The following is a 21,085-nucleotide window of genomic DNA, read 5'->3' on the forward strand; positions in this document are numbered from 1 at the left end:
ACTGCTTCCTGGGTGGAGTGGAGGAGTAGGGGGAGAGAGTTTTGGGGCTGCAGTGAATGGAGGGGAGCGGGATTATGGGGTAGGGAATTAATGGGTGGTTAGGGAGGCAGGGCACCTCCTAACTCTGTCAATGCCCTCCAACTTTCCTGCACCCCAACCTCCCTGAACTCCACAGCTCTGCCAATGCACCCCAATCTGCCTGCAGCCCTCAGCTCTGCTACTGCATCCTAACTCCCTGCAGCCCAGGTTTGTCAGTGCACCCCAACTCCTGTACTTCACAACTCTCCAAATGCACCTCAAGTCCTCCCCACTCCTCAGCTCTGAGTGCTCCCCGGCCCCTGCTTTGCCAGTGCACCCCAGCATGCCTTCAGTCCACAGCTTTGCTAGTGCATCCCAACCTTCTGTACCCCAATCCCCAGCTCTGCCAATGCTCTCCAACCCACCTGTACCCCAGCTCTGCCAGTGCACCCCAAAATCCACAGCTCTGCCAGTGCACCTCAACCAGCTGCACCCCAAGTTGCCTACAGCCCATTCCAACCCTGCTAGTGCATTCCAACCTCACACCCCAACACCTTTTTCTCCCTAGCTCTGCCAGTACATCCCAATCCCCCTGCATCCTCCAAAGTCTTTGGGGTGGGAGGGGGAACACACATGTGAATGCTTCCTGGGAGGGGAGAGTATTAGGGAGGGCTGTAAAAAGAGGTGAAGAGCTTTGTACATTTCAGAAACTGGAGGGCTGGCAGAATAAAGATATATGTTTCAGAGTAACAGCCGTGTTAGTCTGTATTCGCAAAAAGAAAAGGAGTACTTGTGGCACCTTAGAGACTAATTAGACTTAGAGACCAATTTATTTGAGCATAAGCTTTTGTGAGCTACAGCTCACTTCATCGGATGAAGTGAACCGATGAAGTGAGCTGTAGCTCACGAAAGCTTATACTCAAATAAATTGGTTAGTCTCTAAGGTGCCAAAAGATATATGTGTTATCGGATGTTTAAGGAGCATGGCTGCCGGAGGGCAAAGTTAAGGTTACACGGGAAACTTTAACTCTGCAGTTCCTGGTTTCCTGCTCAACTCAACATTGTGCAAGGAGACGGCATACCACCAAGCAACCTTGACTCTGTGTTAATGTAGTTTTTTACCATTTAATACAATGAGGTGTAAAACTGGTGTAATGTAGGAAAAACTGGACGTCTTGTGTCATAGTTGTTTGCCAGGGATTTGCAGAGTAAGAGAATCTTTATTCAGGGTTTTTGGGGTTTTTTTTTTTAAACTTTCTACATTTACTCCAGGTTCCTGTGGGATTGGTTTACATATTAAACACCGTGGCAGGTTGTCACACTGAGATCAGGAAGGGGATGTAGTGTTGATCTGTGAGGCAAAAACTGAGGATAAATGGGAAGACATGGTCTGACACACATGTCATTTTCTCACTAAATGAAAGAGTCACAGGAACGTGAAATTACAGTTTTACTCAATATAGAACTTGCTTGGTCACTTTCATAACAGGTCTATTTATTATGTCCAAAAATTTTGTGTATTCTTTCCTTTATAATTCTGTAAGGGAGGGAGTTTGTTTCCTGTGGAATTTGCTTTGTAAATGTTGTTATGGAGGCACTGGTCATGACTCCACAGTTAACACTAAATTCCATTTTGCACTTAAATGTAATAAATGTTAGCAGGTAAAAGTTCTTTGCATGGTATTTTGAGGGGCCAGTGCTCAGCACATCTCTGACGACATTTTCCATACAAGGGAAACTGGACTCCATGCACAGATCTGACTGCTCTAGAAGGAGCAGATAGGGAGAATGTCTGAAATACTGATATGTGTCTAATGTTAAAATCACCTGACTGTACTACAGATGTACAACCTGAGCTCCCCTGGCAGACTAACTCAGATAGGCTAGTGCTGATCGGACAGTGAATTGAAGCACAGTGAGAGGAGATTAGTAATTCACAGGGACTTTTATATATAATTCATAAAAACAATAGCATCTAATTTACTTCTGTCATTGTTACACAATCTTAACTTTGAGAGCAATATTGTGGATGTTGTTGGCCAGTGGCGTTGTAACGGGGGGGCCAGGGGACCACGGCCCTCCCATTTTTGGGTAGGCTCTGCCACCCCTGATGTTGGCACGAGTGACAGTGGAGGAAAAAGTTGTGCTAGTTTCACTAGTAGAGTTGTTTGCACAATGCTCCTCCTATCTGTATTAGCCTGGGAAAAACAAAGATTGTGACACATACTGTGTTTATCATTTAAAGGGATTTAAAATAAAATGTGTGTCTGTCCATAAAACAAAATTCTTATTAAGTCTCTACAGAAGAGAATTCTCAAAAGCTCCTTTTATAATAAATAATAATAAATAAATTATTTATTTCTAATAAATCCCATAAAAATCTGACTTTTTATTCATGCTTGAAAGAAAGCTCTAAACACATTTTTCTTGAACGGAAAGGTATGGACCAAATACTCTGCTATATAGGTTGACGCTGATGTTCAACCCACACATAATGAACCTGAAAGCACTTAAATACTATGGAGATAGGCACCAAATACAAATGTAGGATAGATAGATAGATGAAAGGGTGAATAGATAGGACATGGAAAGATGGAAGAACACCATGTCATGCTGTCTGGACTGGCTCATGACTGTGAGTGCCGACCTAAAGGCACATTGTCCAGCAACAGGGCACAAACCCAGTGATGAGCTGCCAAAAGCTGAAGAACTGGTTCCTTCCGTCACTCTGGGTCTTCGGCAGCACTTCGTCGGCGGGTCCTTCAGTCGCTCCGGGTCTTCGGCGGCACTGAAAGACCCACCGCCGAAGTGCTGCCGAAAACCCGGAGCACCCCCGGGTGAGTAAAAATTAAAAAGGGATTCTCAGGGCAGCCTCCCCCAGCCGAGAGCACAGGCGGGCTGGACAGGACAGTCCCCCGGGCTGGATGTGGCCCACAGGACGGAGTTTGCCCACCCCTTTAACAACCGGTTCTAAACCGGCTTCAAAATTTAACAATCGGTTTGCACGAACCAGTGCGAACTGGCTCCAGCTCACCACTGCACAAACCCCAAATGGGAAATAATTAGATTTCACCAACCAAGTAAAAAGTGTCAACTCCTAAAGTACTATAACAGCCTTCACATGGAGTTACACAGTCCCCTTAGGCACTCCAGTGTTATTACCCCAGGCAAGCATTGCCTCTGTGACAACTGGTTGCTTTCCACCAAAAATCACAACAATATTCAGGTTACTCCCAGTCCCAAATGACCAGTCACTTACCCCAGGGTAGTTGTACTCAGATGTCAAACTAAAGACAACGCTTGTAGCCCATCCAATAATAAACTAACTAAAGGTTTATTAACTAAGAAAAAGAAATGAGAATTATTTATAAGGTTAAAGCAGGTAAGCATACACACACACATGAGTTATAATAAGGTTTCAAAAGGTAATAACAATTTTATAATAAACAAACTCTGTTTATCCTTTAGGGTTAAGCCAGGCAAAACAGTCGGGGCCTTTTTGCTTATGATTAGAAATCCTTGTCACTGAGAGTTCAAAATTCAAGCAGCAAAGCAATAATAAGCGCTCCTTAACAGGCATTTTTAGTCCCTTCCCCTAGTGTTTAAGCTGTGATGGGAGGAGGTCTTGGAAACATACCCTCTTCAGGGTTGTGTGGGAAGCAATCAGCAAAGCATTTATTCCACAGTGGCTGATTTGGATTCTATAGGTCTTCATGATGGGCAGGAGGTAAAAACACCTTCCGTATGAATCCAGCAGTAGATAAAGTTTTTTTCCTGTTTGGTGAGTTACATAGTTTCAAAACAAATATTTTACAGTTATAAGACAAACACTTAAGTATTACCTTATAGCATGGGATATTGATGATAAAAGTGAGATTAATTCATGCAGCAATTTACAAGCATTTAATAAAGTCTAAACACTGTACACATTGATAGAAGTCCAATACCCATCTTAACATTACTACACACAAAGTGAGCCAGACTGCTTTCCACCTATGCATTTGTCAGTGTTCAGTGACTTCTAAAGACCTTGGCATGAGCTGGCACCTGGTATGCCAGCATCCCCCACCATTCTGGGAATCTCCAATTTTAATTAAAATTGGAGACTCCCAGAATGGTGGGGGAGGGCCAGCTCATGCCAAGGCCTTTAGCAAATCTTTTCTAACTATTTTGGGAGAAGTAGGTTTGCCCTCCAAGGAAGAGAATATATTTTGTAGGAAAAGATTTGTTTGGAGAATTTCAGATTTGTTGAATCTCAAATGTATAGACTTGGATGAAAGCAAAGTTTGTCTGGTTTCCTCATTTCTAAACTCCAGTTCCTTGGAACTTCAGATTACCTGCATACATAGGAGAACTCCAAAGTCATAGAATCATGATATAATCATAGAAGGTTAGGGTTGGAAGAGACCTCAGAAGGTCATCTAGTCCAAACCCCTGCTCAAAGCAGAACCAGCCCCAACTAAATCATCCCAGCCAGGGCTTTGTCAAGACGGGACTTAAAAACCTCTAAGATTGGAGATTCCAACACTACCCTAGGCAACCCATTCCAGTGCTTCACCAGCCTCCTAATGAAATAGTTTTTCCTAATATCCAGCCTAGACCTCCTATACTGCAACTTGAGACCATTGCTCCTTGTTCTGTCATCTGCCACCACTGAGAACTGCCTTGCTCCATCCTCTTTGGAATTCCCCTTCAAATAGTTGAAGGCTGCTATCAAATTCCCCCCTCACTCTTCTCTTCTGCAGACTAAATAAACCCAGTTCCCTCAGCCTCTCCTCTTAAGTCATGTGCCCCAACCCCCTAATCATTTTTGTTGCCCTCCGCTGGACTCTCTCCAATTTGTCCACATCCTTTCTGAAGTGGGGGACCCAAAACTGGATGCAATACTCCAGATGTGGCCTCACCAGTGCCGAATACAGGGGAATAATCACTTAGTCTTAAATCTGTGAACTGATTTGTTGACTATGCCCTGGTCTACACTATGAGTTTAGATTGAATTTAGCCGCATTAGATCAATTTAACCCTGCACCTGTCCACACAACAAAGCCATTTTTGTCGATTTAATTGGCTCTTAAAATCGATTTCTGTACTCCTCCCCGATGAGGGGATTAGCGCTGACATCGCCGGTCAAATTAGGTTAGTGTGGATGCAATTCGATGGTATTGGCCTCCGGGAGCTATCCCACAGTGCTCCATTGTGACTACTCTGGATAGCACTCTGAACTCGGATGCTCTGGCCAGGTAGACAGGAAAAGCCCTGTGAACTTTTGAATTTCATTTCCTGTTTGGCCAGCGTGGCAAGCTGTTCAGTACAGGTGACTGTGCAGATCTCATCAGCAGAGGTGACCATGGAGTCCCAGAATTGCAAAAGAGCTCCAGCATGGACTGAACAGGAGCTACTGGATCTGATCACTGTATGGGGAGACGAATCCGTGCTATCAGAACTCCGTTTCAAAAGATGAAATGCCAAAATACTGGAAAAAATTTCCAAGGGCATGAAGGACGGAGGCTATCAGAGGGACCTGCAGCAGTGCCGCATGAAACTGAAGAGGCTTAGGCAAGCCTACCAAAAAACACAAGAGGCAAACACCCACTCGGGGTCAGAGCCCTAGACATGCTTCTTCTATGATGAGCTGCATGCAGTTCTAGGGGGTGCCCCTAACACTGTGCCACCCCTGTACGTGGACTTCTGCAAAGGGGGAGTCTCACGCAACAGGGATGAGGATTTTGGGGACAAGGAAGATGATAGCGCACACCAGGCAAGTGGAGAAACTGTTCTCCCCGACAGCCAGGAACTGTTTATCACCCTGGATCCAATACCCTCCCAACCCAGGGTCCCAGATCTTGAAGGCAGAGAAGGCAGCTCTAGTGAGTGTACCTTTTAAATACATGGTTTCAAAGCAAGCGTGTTTAATGATTAATTTGCCCTGAAGACTTGGGATGCATTCGTGGCCAGTACAGCTACTGGAAAAGTCTGTTCATGTGTCTGGGGATAGAGTGGAAATCCTCCAGGGACATGAAGCTGTTCTGGAGGTACTCCCAAAGCCTTTGCAAAAGGTTTCTGGGGAGGGCAGCCTTATTGCATCCTCCATGGTAGGACACTTTACCACGGCAGGCCAGTAGCACATAGTCTGGAATCATTGCATAAGATAGCATGGGAGCGTGTGGTCCCAGTGTTTGCTGGCATTCAAGCAACATCCGTTCTTTATCTCTCTATGTTATCCTCAGGAGAGTGATAGCATTCATGGTCATGTAGTTGAAATAGGGGAATTTTATTCAGGGGACATTCAGAGGTGGCCGTTCCCGCTGGACTGTTTGCCTGTGGCTGAAAAGAAATCATCCCCGCAGTTAGCCACGTGGTGGGGGGAGGGGTGAAGCGATCATCCCAGAGAATTGGGGGGATGGGGGGCTAATTGGGTTTGTGCTGCATGTTAACCCGAAAACATCAGCCCCTCCTTTTAAATGGCCATTGTGTCTTTTTCAATTTTAATCTCCCTTTTTTTCCTCCCGCAGCTGCAAATCTTTCAACCTTGCAACTAGCATCTCTGTCCCAGAGGCTAGTGCAGATAACAAGGCAAAAAAACCACACTCGCGATGAAATGTTCTCTGAGCTCATGCAGTCCACCCATACTGAAAGAGCCCAGCAGAATGAATGGAGGCAGATAATGGCAGAGTCCAGGAAAATACAGAATGAATGTGAGGACAGGAGGGATACATGAGAGGATAGATGGCTGGAGCAACAGGAGTGGTGGTGGCAGCATGATGAAAGGAGGCAGGATGCAATGCTGAGGCTACTGGAGGATCAAACTGATATGCTCCGGCATATGGTTGAGGTGCAGGAAAGGCACAAACCACCACTGCAGCCCCTGTGTAATCAACCACCTTCCTCCCCAAGTTCCATAGCCTCCTCACCCAGACACCCAAGAATGCAGGAGGCGGGGGGAGCCCTCCAGGCACCCAACCACTCCACCCCAAAGGACTGCCTAAGCAACAGAAGGCTGGCATTCAGTAAGTTTTGAAGTGCAGTTTGGCCTTGTCCTCCGCTCCTTCCCCACCCCACTTGGTGCTTTCCTTCTCCACCACCCCTCCCGGGCTACCTTGGCAGTTATCCCTCTGTTTGTGTGACAAATTAATAAAGAATGCATGAATTTGAAACAACAATGCCTTTATTGCCTCTGCAAGTGGTGATCAAAGGGGGGAGGGGAAGTGAAGTAAAGTGAACCAAGGGGGGGGGGGGGTTCATCAGAGAGAAACAGAACTGTCACACCGTAGCCTGGTCAGCCATGAAACTGGTTTTCAAAGCTTCTCTGATGCACGGTGCACCCTGCTGTGCTCTTCTAACTGCCCTGGTGTCTGGCTATGCGTAATCAGCAGCCAGGTGATTTGCCTCAACTTCCCACCCACCCTAAACGTCTCCCCCTTACTCTCACAGATATTGTGGAGCACACAGCAAGCGGTAATAACAATGGGAATATTGATTTCGCTGAGGTCTAACCAAGTCAGTAAACTGCGCCAGTGTGCTTTTAAACATCCAAATGCACATTCTACCACCATTCTGCACTTGCTCAGCCTATAGTTGAACAGCTCATGACTACTGTCCAGGCTGCCTGTGTAAAGCTTCATGAGCCATGGTATTAAGTGGTAGGCTGGGTCCCCAAGGATAACTATAGGCATTTCAACATCCCCAACAGTTATTTTCTGGTCTGGAAAGTAAGTCCCTTGCTGCAGCTGTCCATACAGACCAGAGTTCCTGAAGATGCGAGCGTCATGTACCTTTCCCGGCCATCCCACGTTGATGTTGGTGAAACGTCCCTTGTGATCCACCAGTGCTTGCAGCACCACTGAAAAGTACCCCTTTCGGTTCATGTACTGGCTGCCTTGGTGGTCTGGTCCCAAGACAGGGATATGCGTTCCGTCTATCGCCCCACCACAGTTAAGGAATCCCATTGCAGCAAAGCCATCCACTAGGACCTGCACATTTACCCTTGATAGCAGCAGCTCAGTGATTGTGTTGGCTACTTGGATCACTGCAGCCCCCACAGTAGATTTGCCCACTCCAAATGGATTCCTGGCTGACTGGTAGCTATCTGGCGTTGTAAGCTTCCAGATGGCTATCGCCACTAGCTTGTGAACTGTGAGGGCTGCCCTCATATTGTTGTTCTTGTGCTTCAGGGCAGGGGAAAGCAAGTCACAAAGTTCCATGAAAGTGCCACTACGCATGTGAAAGTTTTGCAGCCACTGGGAATCATTCCAGACCTGCAACACTATGCGGTCCCACCAGTCTGTGCTTGTTTCACGGGCCCAGAATCGGCGTTCCACAGCATAAGCCTGCCCCATGGCCACCAGGATGGCCAAATTGCCGAGGCCCGTGCTTTGGGAGAAGTCTGTGCCCATGTCCCCATCACTCTTGTCACCGTGCTGCCATCGCCTCCTCGCCTGCTTTTGCAGGTTCTGGTTCTGCATAATACTGCATGATAATGCGTGAGGTGTTTACAATGCTTATAACTGCCGCGGTGATCTGAGCGGGCTCCATGCTTGCCGTGGTATGACGTCTGCAGGAGAGCAGAGTGGCAGCAGAAGCGGTCATTCAATAACGATGGTTTGCAGACCTACTGCACCGTCTGCTGCCAGGACACAACAGCTGAGTGGGCTGCACGCTTGCCGTGTTATGGCGAGCCAAGCAGCCGAGCAGAGTTGCAGCGAAAGTGGCCCTGCGAGACCGCCAGGAGAGCAGAGTGGCAGCGGAAGCGGTGGTTTGATGACGGTTAGCAGTGCTACTGCACCATCTGCTGAAAGCAGTATGGTGCCTGCACGGAAAAAAGGTGCGAAATGATGGTCTGCCATTGCTTTCACGGAGGGAGGGGTGACTGACGACATGTACCCAAAACCACCCACAACCATGTTTTTGCCCCATCAGGCATTGGGAGCTTAACCCAGAATTCCAATGGGAGGCGGAGACTGTGGGATAGCTACCCACAGTGCAACACTCCGAAAGTCGACGCTAGCCTCGGTACTGTGGATGCACTCCGCCAACTTAATGTGTTTAGTGGAGACACACACAATCGACTGTATAAAATTGCTTTCTAAAAATCGACTTCTATAAATTCGACCTAATTTCGTAGTGTAGACATACCCTTAGCAACATAGTCACAGTGAAACAAGAGTTATCTAGTGGAGAAGACTACAAGAGCTTCTATTCTTGTATTCTGTTCTAAGCCGTGGCCTATGTTTTTGTTTGCAAAGAAACATCAGGTATTCTCTATTGTACATGTGGAGTTGTGCAATACTTTATCCTGAGGGGAAAATGTCTTCCTCAGTTCCAGCAGGCAGTTATCTCATGTCCTGAAGCATGAAAGACTTCTGATTCTGTGTGTGTAACTTTTTGATCTAGCCAGCATAGCTTCAGATGTTACACTGGGTGGATCAAAAAAAGGGTTAGATATTTATATGAACAGCAGTATTTGCCTCAATGATTTCCTACAGATGATCTGCAAAAGTTGCACTTAGCTGAACTTGGTGCTATTGAGTTTCTTTCCAGGGAGAACTGTGGATAGAAGTACTTATCACTAAAGATTCTTTAGATGCAGAAATTATGTAATTTAGTCTCCTGTGAGTTTGTTCTTCACTTCTCTGAATTTATTAAATGGAAGCAGGTGCCTTGCAATTATCCAGCTAGCTGCTGAGTATGATAATCAATAAATAAGTTAACAAAATAAAAATATTTTAAATGTATTATTCACCAATCTCTGTTTGCAGTGCCATTCTATATTACTGTATTTCTCCCATCTGAACTATTTAGTGTTCATCATATGTAGAAATAGAGCAAAGTATTCAGGTAGTAATAAACATACTGAACATGTTACCCCTGGATCTCCTTTGGTATCAAGTCTATTCCTTTGTGCACGGCACCATTCAGCCAAATTTTCAGAAGTATTTTAACCGGCGCATACCTGCTTTTTTAAATTAACTTTTACCAGTCAACTTTAGCTAGAAGATACCTAAAGGGCTTGCTCACTTGCTGAACTTGGAAGCTAGCGGTGAGTCTGTATATCCATGGGCTCAACCTCAGTTCCTGGATCCTTCTTTCCTTGTTCTTGTAAGAGTCTAAACACTTTCTCTGATCTTTCTCCATCTCCAACCTGATAAACTGACTACTGTTTCTCTGATCCATGTCACAGTGCCTCTGTGTATGGAGCCTAAAGTTCTATCCTGCCTTTTCTCCCTATAACAAGAAGCCAGGCAGGATGGAAGTGAGGTAGGTTCTAGGTAGAAGTTCCAGAGGGGAAGGGGAGAGTAGCTTTAGGGATGATACTGTTTTTTTTATTCTAATGAAGTTCAGTGTTTGAAGAAAGCAAGAAATTTGTGATTCATTACCATTGCCACATGATACACTCTAATATTGTAATCATAATCCAATATTAATAAAACACAGTATCACACTAAGGTCTCTTTCAGAATGGTGATTTTATAGTACCCATGTTTTCATTTTAAAGAATGTGTATATTTTAGACTATTTTCTCCGAGATATAGGGCCAGATCCTCAATTGGTGTAAATCACTGCATCTCCATTGACGTCAGTGGGACTACACTGATTTATGCCAGTTGGGGATCTGGGTAATAATCTCACTGTATGCGTGTACAACAATCTCTTTGATATTTTGTAAAGCTGTGTAAAACACTGACCAGTAGGCTTGATTCGCAACCGTTCATGACCTTGAGATTTGCTTGGTCATTTTGGTTCAAACCCTAAGCCATCCAGCAACCCCTTTGTACAACTAGAAATAGAACCACAGACGTTTCCAACCTCATTTCCCTGTGCCTAGCTCAGTCACAGGGTTTCCCAACAATAGCACTGTTTCTTCTGGAAGGGTGCTCGTGGCGTTCAGCTTCCCTTCCCCTTAAAAAAACCCTGGAGCAGCTTATCTCCATGTCCATACAATTATGTTTAGGTTCCTATAATATCCCCAACTCCATTTTACCTGCAGATTTGCTAATTTTCACAATTGTATTGTGCAGCTCATGATTTTTGGTGTTTTTCTGAAAGCCTGACCTCCTGTGTCCTGTCATCTATCAAATTCTATCAAAAAAATGATTCTGAAGGAACTGACTCATGATTTGTGACCACTTGGTGTTGGCATATCTGTATCTGAGTACCTAGAGTGGAATGTCTTCAGCAGAGTTAGTGTCCTGCCAGGTTTCCCCCAGTCAGCACCGGCAGAACTTGGACATGCTGATGTTGCTGCTTACGGCCTGGTCTACACTAGACAATTAGGTCCCTATAACTACATTGATTAGGGGTGTAGAAAAATTCACAGCCCTGAGTGGGGTGGGTAAGCTGACCTTAGTCCCTTGGACACATCATAAGGGAAGAATTATTTGAGGCCCTGACCCTCTCACTCCCGCCCTCAGAAGATGGCACCGAAGAGGTTAGGGAATGGAATCGGTGTGAAAGGCTTGCATAGCCCTACTCTCCATGCTGGTTAGTTTCAAATCCATTTCCTTTAACGCTGCAATAAGAAGAGGGTTCACATATCAGAAAATGATGACAGCAACTGGTTTCTTTTGTAATCTGTAGTCTAAAGGAGATACAAGGTGAATCATCTTGGAACGTAAGTGACCTTTGAAAGTGTGATTTTACTTGAAAGGTGTCAAGATATGAGGAACAATGTGTGTTTTCTGCATTGCTACAAGCCTTCAGGTTTTGCCCATCACTTCTGTCTGTATGGCTATCAGTCTGTCACCTTCCCAGGTGTCATGGCAAAAATGAACCGTTGTGGAGGGAGAGAGAAAAGCTATTATTAATGTCATGCACAGTTTCACTAATACAAAATGGAATAAATGGCAAAATATCCTTGTTGTTTTGATGCCAAATTGTATCTATAGAAACCCAAGTGCTGCTTGAAAAAGGTTCTGCCAAAATTGCACTGCAATCAGATCAGAATTCATACTTGGTCCTGAAATACCCCTGTTGCACATCCAAAGTAAGCCACCTGTGTCTAAAAATTTCATATAATGGGCTAATTGTCAGTTGACACCATAATTCCCATAGCATATATTTTACACAGTCACCTTAATCTGTGATACACATTCTCCATACAAATTGGTTCCAAAATACATTTTATAGTTATGTTTTTCACTTTACTTTTAAAACTCCAGACCAGTGGGGGTGGGGCACTATTTACAGAAAAATACATACAGTGCACAGCTCTGAAAATGTCAGATCTGTCCTTGCTGTTTCTTATTTCCATGTGAAAAGGCTGTATAGTGTTGAAGTTTAGCAGGACTTAAATATTCCATTTGTATGAAGTTGCATATTTTAACCAAATTACTCCTGTAAGGACTATGGTTTAGTGAATTGTAAATAACTGTCTTCAGGATGAGAATTATTTTAACATGTTACTATGGAGATCACTTGAGAAAGTAGGTGTAAAGTTATAGCTTTCTTTCATGAAATGGGGGGGGAAGGCTGTGAAAATCTTTAAAGGGATTTGTTCAATTGCAGAAGTTGAAGGAATAAAATAATGGAAAACACGGCACTATTTATTCATAGAATTTCATGGAGTATGGGAATCATGATGATTTAATAATAATTTCTGGTGATGTGGGAGAGTGGTCACCTGTATTTGTGTGATTACTAGTCGTATTCCTATTCTATCCTAATGGGAGTTATCACTCCCAAACATGGACTGAAAATGAGTACAGTATATAGAGAAATATGCCATTCCAGATCAGGTTTGGAGTAAACTCTTTTCAGGGATATTGTGAGAGGTGATATATGTGGTGGATTTCTGCGACTGCTGCATTGGCTTTGGAATATTAATGACAAGACATCCCAGTTCAGCCAGGATAATCCTAGGGTTATTTTCAGGGATGTTGTAAATTATTTTAAGTCTTTTGTCCCACTTTTATAGCCCCCCCCAAGATGGGTTCTGTCAGGACCATAGTTTTATGCCATTTCTATTTTTGGTTTGTCTGTCTTTGTCACGATGTAGAAGTAATGTCTCCTGTCAGTCACGCTTTCTTTTCAGTGTAGGAAGAACAGGTGGTGCAAAGCAGTGTTGCAGCATATATCCATTTAAAAGATAACATTTTTGAAGTGCGAGTGGGTGGGAAGGGGAAATTTGAGAGACTAGAGGTGAGAAATGAAGGGAATGGACAGAAAAGGGAAGTGAGAAACAAAACAAATAAATAACAATAGCCTCAAGGCATGCCGAGACTTGCCAGGGGCTGCAGAGCACCATTTAAAGTGAAGGGGGCCATAGATTTGCCCCACTTGACCCTGCTCTTTCAGCCTTGGGTCGCCTTCCCATCAGTTTTTTTAAAAAATCAGTTTAAAATCACATCTTAAGTCAAACTGCATGTTTCCTCATATACACAAGGCCTCAGTCAAGATGAGGCAGGATTATGAGGCGCTCCAGGGGGACCTAACAAACAAACCTAGTTGCTGGAAAATACAGTGGAAAAGGAAATGCAGCATAGATAACTTGTACTTAGCTATGGAGATGATGGCGACGAAAGCGGTATGAATTTAAATTAGTATCATTACCTAGAGAAGCTGCAACAAGGTCTGTGGAAATGCCCGGTTCAGGCAACCAGAAGGTATGGGTGGGGGGATTATTTTCTTTAGGGAGAAAGCACAAGTGTTGAGTGGAGGGGAAGAATCTTCTTTTTTTCCCTCTTGCAGAGTTGCTGAAGAGGACCTGCTTTTATGAATAGCACCTATTTAAATTGCTCTTCCATATTACAGTTGAAAAGTTCTGTTGTTTTTTTGCAAATTACTTTTTAATTCTAAATCCAACTGCTCAGTTTTATTTCCTTTTAAAAAAAGTTTCTACCCTTTGGGTTCCAGAGCAAAGCCTGAAAATGTGACCCCTTAAAGGTTCAGAAACAAGAGCCAAATAAAAAAAACTCCAAATATATTTATTTATTTTTAAAACTCTTGTAATTGTTTTAAGCTAATCTTGTGATGTTTTGGGGCATGACTTGTGAGTTTTAAATGTGTGAGGTTGGCATTGCTGAGAGTCAAATAACCCAAACATTGGGAAAGTGTGGATCTAGGTCCAGACGTAAGAGTTTCTTTGTGACGTTCTATAGAATCATTGTTTTAAAGTACATGGTTAGATGAATAAGCCTGTGATTTATCTAACTCTGCTTTTCTAAAATGATGGTGGGGAGGAAAGGGAGCTTGAAACTTGGCAACTTCTTTACTAACAAGAAGTTTGGAACTATTTAGGTATGATGATTCTTTCCATAGCAGATTGTATCCCTCGGTAACCAGTTTGTGATCATTAAGAGGGCATGGTACCCAAATTAGTATATAAAACCTGTTTGGGAGGGACAGTTATACATGCTGTTGAGTTCTGACTTAGTTGAAGTCTCTCAGGAAAAAAAGATGTTAAGTGTCACCGTGGACAGGTCAATGAAGACATCTGTTCAGTGCACAGTTCCAGTCTAAGAAAAAATGTTGTGTAAGTAAAACTTCCTTTTACTTTACTGAGAGTATTGCATGGGAAAAAATGACAGAAGGAGGCCCACAGTGTTACATGCCTTCTTTTGAGGGATCCCATCATTGGCCACAGTTAGAGAAAGGATACCAGACCAGATGGCCCATTGTTTTGTCCCCACATGACAATTCCTATGTTCCCATGATAAAAGGAACAAAATCTTACATGCAAAGAGGAACAAAGGGAACTGTGAATAATAGCCAATTAGTAAATCCAAGGGCAATTAACCAAGTTCTGACATAAGTTTTGAAGGTGGTACAGGCATATAGGAAGGGAAGTGTAACTAGAGGAAGATAATGATACTCTGTACAGCTCAGAAAAGGACAAACCAAAGAATTCAACAGTGCCTGAAACTGTACAGAAGAAAAATATGTTAAATGCATAAATACACTGAAAAGTGATACATAAAATGGGTAATTTTAGTTATCACTGTATTGGGGGGAAAGGTGATTGTTTCATCCACAGAACTGCTGCTATATTTTAAATTTGGATTTTGATCATTATTTAAGCAATAGCTAGTTCAGTACTCTGTAGTTTGTTTCTTAGATTGAATTATACAGCTACCAGCAACATGTGTAGTACCAATATATTGATATTTATATTATCTCTGACTTGAGTTAAAATGCAAGTTTACCAGTGGATTATCACCCAAGTGCTTGCATAATGCTTGTAGAAGGGATATGAGACACCTGCTCTGCCCAGACAAGCTGAAAAATTGCAAGTGGACCTGGTCAGTTCCGGAGGATCTCACTCAATTATTTGCGGGGGGAGGGGGGAAGCTAGGGATGTTTTTATGATTTGTGTATGTCTGAATTTACATTAAATATGAAAGTTGTTAGGAGCCAATAACCCCAAACTCAACACCACACAACTCAGGAAATATCAAAGGAAGCCTACAGCTGTATACAGCATCTTCCTTCACATGCCTACCCACACCTGCTCCCTAAGGGCTTGCCCTTGTAAGGTGCTGAGCATTCTGGCCCTGACCCTGACCCAAAAAGCATTTAACCAGATGCTTAACTCCAGGTTCCTGAGTAATCCTACATGCTGAAAGCTAAGCACATGTGTCGTGGTCACAAGGCCAGATGCATCTTTGACTCCCCGCCCTCTTCAGTCTGAGTGCACCCCTTAAGGTGTCAAGTCTTGTGCCCTTATCTTTTGTGGAATGGCAATGCATGATTCTCCCATGTTAGACCAGTGAGCTACACTAACTTGTCTATCAACCGTGATTACTTGGTCACCTGCAAGTCTTCTCTTCCGGAGTTGTGACCAGTGGTTAACACAGTGATTGGGCAGCCTTCCTACACCAAAGTATTGTTTAATCCTGACAATGGGAACACAGCAAAATATAAGAGAAAAAGGATTTCAAAACAAAAGGCTTATAGCCATGCTTATCTTACCTAGAGGCTTGCCATCCCTTGGCAGAGACCCTAGGCAGATTCCCCTTCACTCACACCACTGGCTTTTGGGGTCTGTGAGTGTGAGAACTGCTTTTCCTTGTCAGCTCTCAACAATCTCTTTCCCTCCCCTCAAGAAAGTTACTGTTTATCCTCCCATAAGCCCTTTGTCATAAGTTTCTGGGCTTCTTTGTTTTCCTGTGTTTTCAAACTGGGATCCCTCCCCTGACAAATTGGTCCAGTAAGTTTAAGAGGAGGTTGGAGGTGGGTCATGTAAGTGAATGGGTCTAGTATTGCCTCTCAAGTCTGGGTAAGTGGGAACCTATCTTTCCTGCATGCATGCAACCAACCTCTGCTTGAACTAACTCCTACTTTCATACAGTAGCCCCCTCTTGTATAGTGACAGGTTTCAGAGTAGCAGCTGTGTTAGTCTTATGCTCAAATAAATTGGTTAGTCTCTAACGTGCCACTAGTCCTCCTTTTCTCTTATGTAGTCTGTCTGTTCAGGTGAATGTTGTAATAGTTGTAGTAGAGCAGTTCCGAATCAGTCACAATGTGCTTAAATGCTCTTCCTGGATCATTGTTAGAGAACTGAGCACCTTACAGGACTGAGCCTTAGCATCCACCCATCACTGTGCCAAGCATATAATAGTAATTAGCCAAAGTAATGTAACCCATACACCTTCTGGGTGTGGTGTCCTGTCCCATCTCGTGGCACCACTTAGAGAGCGAGATTAATGAGTTTGTTCTACAGCCTTAACTGACAGGCAGTTGGCTTTTAGCTCATGTGGTAGAGATTCATGCACTCAGCTTCATAGGTCGCAGGTTTGATTCTGCCTGCCAACAACCGGGGTCTGTTGGTGTTCCAGTAACACTTAGATACCCATAGAGAGCAGACTTAAGGTTATTTTCTAGTTTTTGTGAATGTTATTTGGGTGGTGTTTGACATTTTGAACTTCAGTCACTGAAAGCTTTTTTTTTAAATGTTGGTAATATCGCAATTGTGAACAATATTACTTGCTATTGTGTTTATTGTGTAATATTGCTTTTAAATGCATTGTATTAGTAAGTAGTGTATGGGGTTGCATCGTTTGTGGAGTAATTGTTGTTTTTAGGCCAGGGAAACATTCAGGCATGACTATGGTGGCAAGAGGAAGGTTGTCTGGGTGTAACCTTGTACTTCTTGGCTAAGAGTCCTTGAGAAATAATTCCCTACATACATAATGTACAGAGGGTGTATTTGCATAGAGTAATTTTCACTTTAAAAAATAAAGATGATTTTTTAAATCAAGGAAAAGTTATTTGTCCAATATCAGTGCTCAGAAGACTCCAAATACTCAGAAATATATTTGTTGTAAGGTGGATAAGCATATTTATAATTAGAATTTAAAATAACTAACTTCTGGTCACCAAATAGTTGACTTCATCTTGTCTACCACCATCTTTTGTCTGCTGTAGACCGGAGGAAGCCAAAATAGTGCATATATGGAAAACAAATGAAGAGAACCTCTCTCTCTTTTCCATGTTTAGAATGATGGCACCCGGTATTGCTGTGTATTAACATATAAAAACTACATCCAGGATATCATTCTGTCGAGTGATGTTTTGTTTCCTAAACTCATAACCAGATCTCTGATAGTCACACAGTCTGTGTGCATCACAGTTTTTGTGTGTATGTTCTTTCTGTGCCTGCTATTTTTATGCAATGGTTATTAGCTAAAGTCTCTGTCATTTTTGGCTCACTAGAGGCTGGCTGCAGTCCACAAAGGGAAGGATGTCCTAATACAATTTGGTAGCTATTGGGGTTTCAGCTTTAAAGTGTTTGAGACTTGTACTTACGGAATGCAAGATCTGTCCCTATTACTGTATGTGTGTAGTTTAGCCTATGGCTTCCTTTCTCTGTGCTTCTCTGTTTTTCCCTTTAGTCCTCTGTAATATTTTACTGCCTTTGGGCTTTTGTTTTGTGTTTTAGTTGGGTGAAATCTAGGTTTCTAACAGTGTGAAAGTACAAGAAAATTCTTCCCTCACAAATAAACAGCCACTGTATAGGGCCTGATCTTGCAAATACTAATGCACATGAATAACTACTCATGAATATGTTCATGTACATATATGCAGAGTTACTCAGATACAAAAGTTTTTTGAGAATAGAGCCCATAAAAGTGTGCAGTATATTGTTTTTGGATGTGCATTGCTGACAAACCCTCTAATAACTTTCAGATGTCTTAAATATACAGTTTTGCTCCAAGTAAAATATGCTCAGATAGACCTTTGCTTGCATGATGATGATGACATAAATTAACTACCATCCTGTCTCAAAGAGCACATTATCATAGCTTCAAGGCCCTGGATACCACACAAACTCTTTAAAGTGAATGTGTTTTCTGTTCAGGGTGACAGAGCAATGTACATGAAGGGTGTCTGATAAAAGGTGTCATCACTTAGGTAAATAATGTGACCATATTTTCTTGTCATGAGAATCAAGACACATAGTGCTCTGACTGTATTACTGAATTTCACAGATACTATATACCACTGCAGAACATTTAGTGAAGTGTTTTTTCTTTAAAAACAACAAGGAGTCCAGTGGCACCTTAAAGACTAACAGATTTATTTGGGCATAAACTTTCATGGGTAAAAAACCCACTCTTCAGAGGCATGGAGTGAAAATTACAGATGCAGGCATTAGTATACTGACATTATTATAGTATTATAGGTCAGTATTATAATGCCTGCATCTGTAATTTTCACTCCATGCATCTGAAGAATTGGCTTTTTTTACCCATGAAAGCTTATGCCAAAATAAATCTGTTAGTCTTTAAGGTGCCACTGGACTCCTCTTTTTTTTTGTGAATACAGACTAACACGGCTACCCCCTGATATTTGTCTTTAATTTGTGTGTGTGTTGTTTTTCTCATTAAAAACCTTCAAAAAAAGTCCTTTAAAAACCTTCCCAATGCCCTTAAACAAACAAACCATCAGGATAAGTCGACCTAAGTTACGCTACTCTAGCTATGTGTAGCTGCAGTCAAGGTAGCTTAGGTCGACTCATCCTGGTGTCTTCACTGCGCTGAGATGATGGGAGACGCTCTCTAGTCAATTTCCTTTACTCTTCTCAAAGAGCTGGAGTACCGGGGTCAACCAGAGAGTGCTCTGCCATCGATTTAGCAGGTCTTCACTAAAACCGCTAAATCGATCCCTGCTGCATCGATTGCAGCAGCGTTGATCTCCCCATAGTGGAGACCAGCCCTCAGACATGTAACTCCTCGTGGTTCCGGGGAAGCTAATTGGGACTCCACTTAAGAATGTACTGTTATACAACACTTAACCTGATCGTGTCAAGCTAAATGGCTTCTGTATTGGATAATTGGGCATTTAATCGGTTCAGTATTTTTTTTAAAAGTTAATAGAATTCTAGGTAAAAGTGACCTCAAGAATCCTTTGATCTGGATTTTTAAAAAAGGGAAATACTGTAGTAGTTCACAGTGGGCTTGATACTCCACCACTGAAGTAAATGGTAAAGCTCCATTGTCAGTGGTGGTGCAGGATCTGGCATAATCAGCTCATGAAATTCTCTGCCTGGGGAGGGTACATTAAATATCAATGCTGGCATGTAGAAATATAAAAAGGCTGGATAATTTGATGTCCATTACATTTGTAGGAAAGCAAGCTAAAGGGAAAATAAGATAATAAAATCACATGTTTCAGGGAATACAGTCATTTCCTGCAGAGGTCAGGAGTGAATTTCCTCCTTATCTACATCACTGCCTTGGGTATAGGATGGATTTTTATTTTTCTCTGCCTTGCTCTAAAGCATGAGGCATTTGCTCATTGCCGGTGGCAGGCAGGGCACTTTGATAGACCAATTGCCTGATTCAGTGTGACAAATGCTGTGTCTCTAGGTGTAATTTATTCAGGTTTAAAGTTTGCTTATGAAGTTGATAAGGGGATAGCAAACAACTTCACAATATCACTTAATTTGTCCAGGAGAAATGGTTATAGTTTCAGAATACACAACCCCTAATTAGAGTAAATTACTCCTAATGGAATAAGTAATCTGCAAAAGAGGAAAAGAAAGAGTGAGTTTAATTTCCAGTGCCACAGGGAGGTCTTGATTATTCAAAAATGTCTTTAAATCTTAGAAGCTCTGCTTTGAAGTAGTAGCTAATAGAACCAAGCAGAAAATAAGCCTGATTAGCATTTTGAGTACAAAAGATATATTTACAATAATAGCCAAGACTTATCATCTTCAATTGAACTTGACACTTGTTTAAGAAAAAAGTAAATTGAATCCATTAAAATGACATTAGATAAATTAGGGCATTCATTTTGTTGTGCATTGCTTATCACTGTTTCATTTAAAAAAAAATGTTTGGAGATCTCTAGAACTAAATAATGGGGAAGGGGTTGACATTGATTTGGATGGGATATGATGCATTTATATACCTGTTATTGACTTGTTACTCTTAATTCATAACACAACTGTCTCTGCTGCATTTCAGTTTAATAGTGCAAGTCAATCAACAATATATATAATCAAAAGGCTGGGAATGATGTATTAGGTTTATCCTGAACATTTTAAATTCATAACCTTAGGGCCTTATTCTGCAGGATTGATTTGCCTCCTCCTGCAATGCATAAGGCTGTGGTTATGATTTCTATGCCCTACAGAACAATTCACCGTAGGGCTCAAATGGGCCACATAATTCTTTCTCCAGATGCACTTGTTGTCTCTTTTGATGTGTAACTGTAATTGGGGTAAGGGTGGAAAGTGGGCTTTTTGTGGAACTACTTCAGAAGGACTCGCAAGCGCTGCTCTTCTGCTGGGAATTTGTCAATATCTCCTTGTTCAGCTTCATACCATACACATAAGGCAGTAAATGGAATCTCGACATAGAAAAGAGAAACAATATTTCCTCACAAATACAGAACAGAATGCTCCTTAAAGAAACTCTCATTGCTGAAGTGAACTTGTGTATACTTTTAGAAGCTATGAGGCAGCCTGGCAAGAGGATTCTGGCATTTTTCTGAGTGTGGCCAAACTTTCCTTTGAAAAGGACTTTAATCTTTACCCGATCACTGCTACAAATTTTCTCTTTTTTTTTAAAGCTAACCAAATACTTTGGTAAGAGGCATAAGTACAAAACCCAAAGATAGATAGATATGT

General features: G+C 42.4%; 1 protein-coding gene across 2 annotated transcripts in view; it reads left to right on the forward strand.

The window, feature by feature from the left end:
- The window catches only part of GPC6 (glypican 6), a 1,115,179-nt gene that overhangs the window by 683,856 nt on the left and 410,238 nt on the right, over positions 1–21,085 (forward strand). The gene's annotated exons all lie outside the window — the stretch shown is intronic.

This window comes from Lepidochelys olivacea, assembly GCF_965140295.1.
Source record: "Lepidochelys olivacea isolate rLepOli2 genome assembly, chromosome: 1".
NCBI classification, from domain to species: Eukaryota; Metazoa; Chordata; order Testudines; family Cheloniidae; genus Lepidochelys; species Lepidochelys olivacea.